Source organism: Malania oleifera, chromosome 5 (genome assembly GCF_029873635.1).
Source record: "Malania oleifera isolate guangnan ecotype guangnan chromosome 5, ASM2987363v1, whole genome shotgun sequence".
NCBI classification, from domain to species: domain Eukaryota; kingdom Viridiplantae; phylum Streptophyta; class Magnoliopsida; order Santalales; family Ximeniaceae; genus Malania; species Malania oleifera.
This window is the reverse complement of record NC_080421.1, coordinates 107,439,322-107,451,940: the sequence shown is the minus strand read 5'-3', so window position 1 is coordinate 107,451,940 and position 12,619 is coordinate 107,439,322.

Here is a 12,619-nt window from a genome sequence, read left to right as displayed (position 1 = left end):
TTCGGTGTTTTAAAATCCAAAATCACCCAAAATTTAAAAATATGATTAATTGTATAAGATGTGATGTAATTTGACCTATTTAATAATTTCTTATGTAGAGTTTAACTACTGACGTGCAGTCTTATGATTGATGTGTTTCAAATCTTACATGAAAGAATTCTTCCTTTAAAAATATTTTTTGGGTGGCCTTTTTGCTCAATTTTTCCTTTTTAAAAGTAAAAATTGAGTACAATGTGTTTGGTAATTACTTTTTTTAACTTTCAGAGGGCAACTTTTAGTTTTTTTGAGAGCTTTTAAAGTTACAAATTTGAAATTTTTAAAAGTTAAAACTAACTTTTTCTTAAATAAAATATTATATTTTTGTTGTGTAAAAACCCCCAAATATGCACAACGGAATATGTAATTGTGTAGAAGGATCAAATAAAACAATGTAGCAATCTAATGATAAATACAAAATAATTTCACAACCACAAGTAAATAAAGCAATAACAAGAACAATAACACCAAAAATTATGTGGTTCGACAATGCCAACATTCACGAGAATAAACAGTAAGGATTCACTATATTCTTGTCTAAGTTACATGAGCAATACATGAATTCTCTCAAGAACACTCTCAACCACACTTGACACCCTTGGCACACAAAAAGCACAAAAGCACACCGTATACAACATATTCTTTGTATATATAAGCCTCCTCGGAGGTTCCTCCACGAAATCCAACCATATGAACATCCAAATATCCAATATTCAAAATCTGCGCTAGGGGTCCCAAGCCAAACAGTCAACTGATTGGGTCAATCAGTCGACTGTTTCAAATAGACTGTAATTGTCTGAGTTGACGATTTGTTGCTGCTCCTCAGCACAAGTGACTTTCAATTATATTTTCGTCATTGTTTAAGCACTCCATCAAGTATATAAGCCAAAATAACACAACAATCCCCATCTTGGCGAGTATGTACTCCTTAGGAGAAACCAAAAACATGAACCCGCTGTTCCACCTTAAACTTGAGATGTTAGGTTAGGACCATCTCCCGTTTAGCAACTACAGACAAACACCAAGTCCAAGCAACGCCGCTTGAACTTGCTGATGATGACTTTAGCTTCTACCATCGACCCCGATTCAGTTGTAAATGTAACACCCAAGGATTTCACCCTAGGCTTCCAAATAGGTCTTCCCAGAACAATAAACACAAACGCTGCTGCAAGCCTTTTATCACCAAAACCCCCTGCATAGTCCTAAACATATCTCACAACTGATGGTCCACTCTGTTACCTACTGAAACATCCCATTACATCATCATGAGAGACCTTTGACATATCCTGGATACCACAGCCCGTCCTTAGGTACCGAGCGGTAGAAATTTCACATTGATTCTCCACATAACCCCCTTGAGATGACAAACGGAATCTCCCTGCAATTCTGTCAATAAAGCCACCCTGAAATAACACGAATCTCTTTGCAGTCCAAGACCCATTTTGGTCGTACCCAACACATTTATGTAAAAAACTTTCAATAGAATTCCCAACTGATCAGTCTCAGTTAAAGCTTTCCCAGCCAATAATAACATGTCATTCACACAAAACAGATACATCACTCCACTGCATCCTATCACCCTCTTCCACACTGGAAGTCTCACCAACTCACACACCTGGTAGATATGCAATACCTCCATTTCCTTCACCATAACACTTATCCTTTTATTTTTCCCTTTGCCGTGCACGAAAATTTGAAAATAGTAGGAACCTTATTGCTAGAAATAATGAATGCATAAAACTCCATACTACCAAATTTATACTTGAGTGGTGATTTGATAGTGCACATGGGCCTACCGTGATCTTGCTCGTCTCCCGAGTTGAAACTCCCTGCAATATGAACAACGTCATCTCTATCTAGAGTTTGTATGTAATAACCTGGATAATTATTGGAATTAAATAATAAAGAAAAAGGGGAAAACGAATTTTAAAGGGAGTTGCAGCAGCGCCTCGTTGAGGAACGCTTCGACTTCATGGGCTCGCCGACGTGGACGCGTGTCTCATCGATGAGAAGATACCGAGAGGGCATTTTCAAGGTCTGAATCTCATCAACAAGGAGTGGGCGTCCATCAACGAGACTACAACTTGGACTCGTCGACGAGGCCACGTGGACAACGTTTTATATATAGCCTTAAAACAAATTTTTGATGGAAAATTCATTTTATAACTCTTCTCTCTCTTCCTAAACGGTTTCTCTAACTTTTCTCTAAGATTTTGGCTCCATCTCTCCTTGGTTTGACGATCAGAAGTTACCATGATGATCTTGGGGAGATTCTCTACAACCTAACTGGAGCGAAAATTCGATTTGAGCAGTTTGGAAACTATCCTAAAATTAGGGTAAGTAGATTTTTAGGTATTTTCAGTATTAGTCGGATCAAGCAACCCTATCTGAAGGGTAAGTTGTTGAGCTAGGGTTAGATATGTTTTTGGGAAGTGACCTTAGGTTACTTTTTGGTCTTTTGGACGATGATTTTACATATAATAGATTTAGTAGGATTCTAGTGTTGTAACGACCTGCTTGATTTGCTACATAATCAACCATATTAAATATCATTAGCTTAAAACATAGTAAAGTCAACCCGAACCCGTGGTAACATGGACACACCTGTCATAAACTGTGGAAACCTAAACAACAGTAAACATAAATTTCATTCATCCAACCATAGAATACAATATACCAGAGTTACCTATATTCCACCATATACTGTATATATATACAATCCTCAAAACATCAAAAGATAAAACTATGATCTAACACCAGAAACGAGCTGATCCTAGCTTAAAACTCACTTTCCTAGCGGGGTAGTAAAAATTGCCTCAACGGCGGGCTCGGTCCACCTGTCTTTTCGGGTTCCCTGAAATGGTTTAAGTTGGGGTGAGACACCTTTCAGTAAGAGAAATAAACTAAATACAATTATGTGGCAACATAAATATTTACATGCTATAATGAATATACAGTACATATTGCATGCTTGAAAACACTGATAATATCATAACTGATTAAACATACAATTTAATAATTATATTGAATCATACTCTATCTCGCTGTTCATAAAAACATCCGATATAAGTAGTAGTTTTGAAATTTACCCAGGATGAATAGCTAGCTGATGTCATGTATTACATGACGGGTTGTGCAGTCCGAAGACGGGATCCGAAAATGGCTGGTCGACCACTGTCGAGTCAAAAATGTCTGTAAGTACGATGGGTCCACCATACCTGGGTCCTGAACTTCTAGGTGGACGTCTACAACTCTACATTGAAAGCCACATTGACTATCCATCTCCCACCCCCTCTATTGGCAGGGGCGGTTAGCATAAGTCTGAACTGAACTGAACTGTATAGCTACGGTACCGTGCTCCTGAATGGATCTGAACTGTCATCCGGGTTCTGATAACATATAGTACATGATAATATATTGCTTTAACATAAATAGATTGATAGCATTTTCTTAATTCTGTAATAACATACATAATCACGACCTTGCGCCAGATCGATACATAACTCTGGCCTTGCGCCGAATAACATATATAGCTGCGGCTTTGCGCTGGCTATTAATCACGGTTTTGGCCAAACATTTCATAAATACTGAACTGAGCATATGTACTATTTATCATATATTCTGAAACCATAATTTCCTATTCTATCATATTATTCTTGAAAATAACTGAAACATGCTTTTTCTGTAAAATTGACTTAACATAATACAATATGCGTAAAATAATATTCATACCACACAAACTGAATAAAATCATGAATTCTGTTATGAAATCACATTTCCTAACATTTCATACCAAAAATATACATTTTAGTGTAACAACAGTATTTTCCATGGATATGTGGTCCCATTTCCATTACGGGATAAAAAGTGGCTGCAACTGGCCTGCCGACCTCTGGCAGTCTTTACTTGCTGGCACATCAAACACTGTGCTATATACGCGTAAATCTCCTTCTTCATACCACTCCATCAATAAGACTCCCGCAGATCCATATACATTTTCGTGCTGCCGGGATGAACTTTGTATAAAGATCTGTGAGCCTCTTCTAGAATGGTCTTCCTGATATCAGCATTAGTAGGAACACATAATCTAGAACGGAACCGCAAAGATCTATCATCTGTAATACAAAACTCTTCTCCCTAACCACTCCGTACTCTGACCATTACCTCCGCTAATTCTATATCCTCTTTCTGAGCAGCTTTAATCCTTTCCTACAAAGTAGGTTGCACCACTAAACTGGCAATACATGCCTGAGGATCACTCTCGACTAACTCTATGTTGAGTCACTCTAGATCCATCATGATTGGATACTGAATCTCCATAGTTGCCAGTGTTGGCCCCACAGACTTCTTGCTCAATGCATCAGCTACCACGTTTGCTTTTCCTGAGTGGTAACTGATAGTGCAGTCAAAATCTTTAATAAGCTCCAACCACCTTCTCTGCCTCATGTTCAGTTCCTTCTGAGTGAAAAAGTATTTTAAACTCTTATGGTTGGAGAAAATTTCACATTGCTTGCCGTATAAGTAATGCCTCCAAATTTTCAATGTATGTACTACTGCAGCCAATTCAAGATCATGGGTAGGGTAGTTCTTTTCATTTTCTTTCAACTGCGTGGAAGCATACGCTACTTCCCTACCATGCTGCATCAATACATATCCAAGTCCATTCAAGGACGCATAACTGTAGATAACATAACCCTCACCCCTTGACGGGATGATCAACACTGGTGCCGTGACAAGCCTTTCTTCAATTCTTGGAAGCTCTACTCACAGCTGTCGTCCTATTCAAATCTGACGTTCTTCCTAGTCAGTCACGTCAGAGGCCCTAATAATGCTGAGAATCCCTCAAAAAAATGACAGTAATAACCAACTAACCCCAAGAAACTCCTGATCTCTTGGACATTTTTTCGGTCTAGCCCAATTCACTATCACATCAATTTTACTAGGATCCATGGAATTTCCATCCCTTGAAATGACATGCCCTAAAAACACAACCTTCTCGAGCCAGAATTCACATTTATGAACTTGGTATACAACTTCTTTTACCTGAGCATCTATAAGACCTTCCTCAAATGTGTCTCATGCTCCTCATAGTTCCTCAAATAGACTAGTACATCATTAATAAAAATAACAACAAAATGGTCTAAATATTGCAGGAGCATTCGTTAAACCAAAAGGTATAACAAGAAACTCATAATGTCCATACCTGGTCCAAAAGGCTGTCTTCGATACATCTTCTGCCCTTACCTTTACTTGATGATAACTTGATCTGAGATCTTAGTATATAACCATGTACCCTAGAGCTGGTCAAATAATTCATCTATACAAGGTAGATGATATTTGTTCTTGATTGTCACCTTATTAATTTCCTTATAATCTATACACATTCTCATTGACCCGTCTTTCTTCTTCACAAATAACACTGGAGCTCCCCACAGAAATACACTAGGTCGTATAAACCCTTATCCAACAAATCTTGCAACTGATCTTTATGCTCTCCCAATTCTACTGGCGCCATTCAATAAGGTGCTTTAGAGATTGGCGCTGTACCTGGAAGTAGATCAATAGGAAAATTTACCTCACGATTAGGTGGCAAGCCTGGTAGCTCATCTGGGAAAACATCTGTAAACTCTTTTACCACTGGCGTACTATTAAGCTTCAATTCATTTTCTGACATTTCTTTTACAAAGGCCATATGTGATACCCCATGGATGAAAGATTTAAAAGGATCAAATGTTACTACTAATATCAAAAAGGTGCACCTTTCTTTTCGGGAGCTTTCCTATAAGAACTCCATAGTTAAGCGTGCTTGGCTTGGAGCAATCTTGGGATGGGTGACCACTTGATAAGTTTTCTCAAGAAGTGTGTGAGTGAAGACAAAACACACTGAAAAGGACACGTGTTGGTTTGTGGGGTCAGTCATTAGTCCGATAAGGCCCGCCCCCTGTTGTCTGGTCCAGGTGGAGGAGGAGAGACGCAGTGCTCCATGGCAGACCCACGTTGAGGCGTTACAAATGATATCAGAGTAATGTCCAGCCGGAAGTGTGATTAATTTCACATCACTTGGATATGGAAATGTTTTAGGTTAGAGATGAATTATACTAGAGTATAGGAAACAGTTAGGATAAGGATGCTAAATGGATGAGTTAGGTTAGGTGTTGAGAAGTAGGTATGGTGTAGGGAAGTATAGGATTTTGTCTTATAGCTTGGAGGCAGAAATCCCTTGGCCGACTTCTGTAATTTTCTGATTCATTCGAAAGTTTCTGAAAACCACGGTAAATCCATCGACGGTGATGTTTCTTAGCCGTGAGACGGGTTCTTATATGAAGAACTTAGATGTGTATTGGATTTAAAGTATATAATAGTGTTGTTGAGATTATGGTGTGGGATATTATAAATCGTGGAATTATGGAATGAAAGACCGGGTAACAAATTTCGAGGACGAAATTTCTTAAGGAGGGGAGAATGTAAAGACCCGAAAATTTAAAAAGGATTAAAATAATTAAAAATATATATAAATAAAATAACAGATAAATAAATAAAAGGAATGGTATGGGAAAAAGAAAAAAAAATAAAAATAAAGAAATTAAATTACATTAAGATGAATTAAATAATTAAATAATTAGTTATTAAATTAAATATTTTTACATTAGATTTAAAAAGAAAACTAATTAGAATAATATATAGATAAAGTAAAGTTAAAAGAAGAAAGAAGAAGAAGAAAGAAGAAGAAAGAAGAAAGAAGAAGAAGAAGAAGAAGGATTTCAAAGTCTGATTCATGCCCCCCCTTCTCTGCAAATTTCCTTTTGCTTCCTATGTGCAGCGCGCTCCGCTCCATCTCCGTCTCTTCTTCTCTCAATTTCTTGATGAGTTTGCGACGGATCGGAAAACGGAAGGTGTCGTTGGAATCCTGGTTCCGTTGCCGACATTTCTACTAGAGCAGATTTTTCATGGGAACGGCTTAAGCACTGCTCCTGGGAAAAGGTAATTTTTTCCTATTTTCCCAATTTCGCTATTAATATGCGGTTAAATCGACGATCGGGCACCACCACCGGATCCTAGTCGTCGATGTCGTCATTTTGGCGTAGGTAATTTTTCAATTGGAGTTTTCTAGGCCCTACTCCAAAGCGAGAGTGGGATTTGGGAATTTGGCTAAATTTAAGGGTATTATTATTTATTTAGGAATTATGTGACTTACTCGAAAAATGAGCAGCTCGAAAGTTATCCCAAGTATAGGAGTTACGTGGTGTAATATTAAGCCCAAGGGCTTGATCGTCTCCTCAGGGAATGCGTTTTAATCTCAATTTCACGTTCTCTCAATCGAAAATAAAAATGTACTGAACTCAGTTCAGATTCGAGGTTTTTTAGAATTTTGGAGACTTAAACAAAAACTTAAATTAAAGTCCTAAAACTAGCATGCTTCAATTTAAAGAGCAAAAATGGAAACCCTAACCTACTCAAGGAAACATTGGAGCACGCACTAATTAAAGATGGCAACTTTGGACACGGAATTAAAACACGCAATGGAAACTTAATCAAACACGCACGCACACAATAAAAACCAAACCTTTAACTAGATAAAACTTCGAACAAAAATTAAACTATTAACGATGAAGACAAAACACGATAAAAATTAAATAATTAAAACTTTACCAAACTAATTAAATAATTCAAATATTAATTAAATCTATGGCAAAATTCAACTAAGAGAATATTAAATAAACAATCAAAGTTCAACAATAATAAAACACCCTAACTAATGTTCAAAATCCAAAATTTCACTAGTTAATTAATAATAAGTAATGATAAAGAGAAGATGAGAGAGAGAGAGAGAGAGAGAGAGAGAGAGAGAGAGAGAGAGAGAGAGAGAGAGAGAGAGAGCAGAGTAGAACTTCTGGAAGTTGCAGTAGTGGCAGGGGTTGGTACTGTGGTTGAGACTGCAAGGTGGAGAGGCCTCAGGCTGTGTTGGTATGGCAGCAACAAGGAAGTCCGGCGGAGAAGGCTGTGATGCTTGGGTCTGTTGCTGGAGTTGGGACGAAGTTGCTGTTCTGGCTGAGACGGCTATGGCTGAGCTACTGGAGAAGTGCTTGGCCGAGAGTGGAGGAGCTGCTGGAGAGGGCTTACGGGCTGCAGAGAAATAGAGTAAGGGGGGAGGAAAAGAGGCTCGGTTGGTTGGTGTCGTGCTGCAAGAAAACAGAGGAGAGTTCAATGGAGAGAGGGGAAGGTAACTGGGATAGAGAGGAAGAGAGAGTGATAAGAGAAAAACAAAAACCAGAGAAGGAGAAAGCGAGAAAGGAGAGAAGTTGAGGGAAGAGAGATAGCAAAAAGAAGAAGAAGAAGAAGAAGAAGAAGAAGAAGAAGAAGAAGAAGAAGAAGAAGAAGAAGAAGAAGAGGAAGAGAAGGAGAGAATGGGGAGCCCTTGGGTTGCCTGTGCAGGGGGAGGAAGAGAAGGGAATTTAAAGGATAAGGGGGGAAGCCTTAGACCTAGATCCAGCCAAGATGAATCTGACCCGGCCCGTTTGAAAGGACTTGAATTATTATATTTTTTCATTTTTTTTCGTTCTCTGTTCATCACAAATCTGACTCTTTTGGAGCCCTTTTCTCACAAAAATCAAAACACAAAAGTTGTAGATAATCCTTTTCTATTTCTCCAAAAAATTGAATCGTCTCGATCAGAGCTCAGACGAAAAAGTTATGCATAAAATACGAACAGGTGTTGGTTTTGGTTTCCGAGATTTTTCCTACAACAAAAAATTACCAAAACTTCATAAATAGTGCAATAAAGTTCAAGAATGATGATTTTGACACTTTATTAAAATATTGGACAATTTTGGACATTTAATTAAAAATATAAACCGTAAAGCCCAGGTTAAGATGCCAAATTACGCAATTTTCATGCGTAATCATTATGGCCATAGGAAATATTTAAATAATATTTTATTCATGAATAATTTAATGGAATTAGGATTTTTTATTCAAGGTCCGGGTGAGCGCCACAGGTATTTTTCGGAGTCCCTGTTGGGGTAGTTCAAGAAACCAGGTAAGGGGAAAAATATATATTAAATTCGAATTTTATGAATTTAATGGAAAAATAAATTGTGTTATATGTACGTGTATATGTTTCGATATGGGTAAAATGCCAACTATTTAAATTGTATTTTTTTCGATTTTAGGACTGTTTATTAGATATGTATATGTGAAAATGAATGAATGAAAGTGGAAAGAATTTTTTGATGAATTAAATAAGAAATAAAATGTATTTTGAGCATATAAATGTTAAATGTTGGTTGACTTATTTTATGAGAAATATGTATAAATTTTACTGCTAAATTGTGTGGCATGAGAATTTGTGCAAATTATATGTTAAATGTATGAGATGCAGGCTAAGTAAGTAAGACATTGTGAATAAAATATGATATGGATAATGTTGCCTGTGTATGTTAAATATAACCATGTAAAGGTACAACAGCTGAAAGCCGGGTTAGTAAATTTAGCTCATTTCTATGTGGACTAACTGATGACAGCTAAAAGGAGCTGTGTTAGTAGATTCTAGCGCATTTCTATGTGGACTAACAAATGATGGCTAAAGAGCAGTTGTAGTACAGAGGAATGAAATGAAAATGTTATGAAATTAAATGACAAAGAATGACAAAGCAATGAAATGAAATGTGAAACGTGAATGATACAAATGGAAAAGAGTCACTTAAAGTGAAACAAAATGCAAAGTTAAGTTATGAACAGGAATGAATATGCATGAATGTATAATGACAGAAAAGAATGATATATTATGATATTAGAAGTATGTATGTACGTAGAACATGTTACGATTGGGCAAGGCGTACCTTTCGCCTGAGGGCTTGCTGAGTACGGTGAGTACACTAGTAGCTACAGATGTGGTAGTAGCCGCATAACGTACTAGGGTAGAGGGAACCTGCTTGTATGGGCGGGTAGATTTCCCTATCCTTAGGGCCTTTGTCGGTAAACTTTTGTATGAACTGTGTGAGTACGAGATCAATTTATCACTTGAGGGCTTACTGAGTAAGGTGAGTGTCCTGGTATGCTTTAGTTGTGACCTTTGGATTGTCAAATGTATCAGAGCAGAGGAGTGCTACTTGTATGGGTGGGTAATCACCCCTATCCTCAGGTAATCTCATAGGTTAAACATTTGCATGTGTTTGAATAAGATCAGAAAATGATTTTGGAAATTATGTTAAGAATTTGCAAATGTTAAATATTATGTTGATTATAAACTCATGTTGGCCACACACTGCTTTAATATATTGTTTCTTCCCTTACTGAGATGTGTCTCACCCGAATATAAATGTATTTCTTTTTTAGGATTTCCTCGAGATCGAGCTTTGAGAGCTAGAAGTTTTTATAGCATTATTGGGAAATAGAAAAAGAAAATGGTATATTTCTATGTTAATTTTGGGGAATGTAAATATTTATGTTTTATCCCTTTATATTTTAGGGCTATTAAGTAAGGAATGACTGTGAAAATACTGAATTGTTTGGGAAGTTACGTATTTATGGAAATGCAGGTGATTGATAATTTATTATGGATTATAGATAGATTTTAGAAAACTCTGGTATTATAATTGGGAGATTATATTTATATTTTCCGCTGCGTATATGTTAATTATGGATTATCAGGGATTTTACAGGTATAACGCGTCAGACTCGGATTTAAGGGTTCGGGGCGTTACAAATGGTATCAGAGCCAACACCCAGTCGGAAGTGTGATGAGATTCACATCGCCTGGGTTTGGAAATGTGGGTTCGCAACGAGGATGTTGTGTTCTATAAGTGGGGGGGAATGTGATACCCCATGGATGAAAGATTTAAAAGGATTAGATGTTACTACTCATATCAACAAGGTGCACCTTTCTTTTCAGGAGCTTTCCCATAAAAACACCATAGTTAAGTGTGCTTGGCTTGGAGCAATCTTGGGATGGGTGACCATCTGGAAAGTTTTCTCAGGAAGTGTGTGAGTGAGGACAAAACATACTAAAAAGAACACGTGTTGGTTTGTGGGGCCAATCATTAGTTAATAAGGCCCACCCCCTATTGTTTGGTCTAGAGGAGGAGAAACGCAGTGCTCCATGGCAAACCCACGTTGGGGTGTTACACCACGAGTCCCTGACAACCACTCAGGAGCAGTCTCCTTGCCTAAATAGATAAAACTAACTGAGGTAGGGATTGCACTCGCGATCCTATAAACTTGAATTCTGGTCTTCTTGGAGGTTTGAATATCACTTCTCTTGAACGACAATCTATATCGGAAAAGTTAGTTGCTAGCCAATTTGTGACGAACCGAAGAATAATGGTATTTAAATAATAAAAAGAAAGGGAAATGGAAACAAGAACAGAAGGAAGCAGTCGATGATATTACATTTTGGATGGGATAATCCTAAGGAATTTTTTAGCTCCTCGTCGACAAACATAGGGGACTTGTCGACGAGGGTATAAGAGGAGCTCATGGACGAGGATATGATTCGTCGACAAGAAGATACCAAGAGAGGATTTGTGGAAACCTGAAATTCGTCGACGAGGGTTGAAGTTCATCGATGAACTTTCTATAGGATTCGTCAACGAGGTGGCGTGGCTCGTTGATGAATTTCGTAGTATAAATAAGGTTAAACGTGATTTTCAGTGCATTTTCCTGCGTAGAAACTTTCTCTCTCTCATCCTTCGGTTTCTCCTCCTTCTCTATTTGATTTCGGGCCGAATTTCTGCCGGTTCGAGGATTTGAAGCCACCACGACGCTCGTGGGAAAGTTCTCTACAAATCTGTCGGAGCGGATCGTCAGTGGGGCTGAGTTCGAAATCATCCCAAATCCAGGGTAAGACTTTCTACTCAATATTTGGATTTTTGACAGTTGTAGAAAGCGTAGTACACATAGAAATACTGAAGAAGGATATTGGTGAATTCTACACTTGAATTTCATTATATTTTATATTGATATTTTACATTCAAGTATATAGTGCTGAAATTGTACTAACTTGCTCTTTGAGCGAGTATACTTGTATGCATATTATATCTTGTTTTCTTGTAGTTCTTTGATGTTCCAAGGATTGTTTGGATCGTTGGCTAAGCAAGGGGACATTACTTAGAGGGGCGGGCTCTAGCCTAAAGGAGTAACCGAACGAGGGAACATTGTTTGGAGAGGCAGGTTCTAGCCTAGTGAAGGAGTGTTTGAGCGTGGGGTATCGCTTGTAAAGGTTTTGTTCCACCCGTCAATGGAACATGTTTAGTGAATCCTTTGGTGGTTTGCCAAGGGCGAGGACGTAGGCTGGGTATAAGTCGAACCTCGTAAAAATCCCCGTCTCACTCTCTCTTTCCCTATTCTTTATTTTCAATGCATATTTAAATTGTGTGGATGGTTTAAATTTGAAAATTATATAAACTACGTATATTTGGAAATAAAATAAACTTAAGGTTTAATTTTGATTTAGGTTGCTGAAATCGAAAGGGAGTACGTTGGTTACACTATATTTTGTCAAAATCATATGGGAGTACGTTACTTGGTTAACATCCCAAAGATAAATTTACCAAGAGTTTATTTGAGTTCTAAATATTTGGAAAGA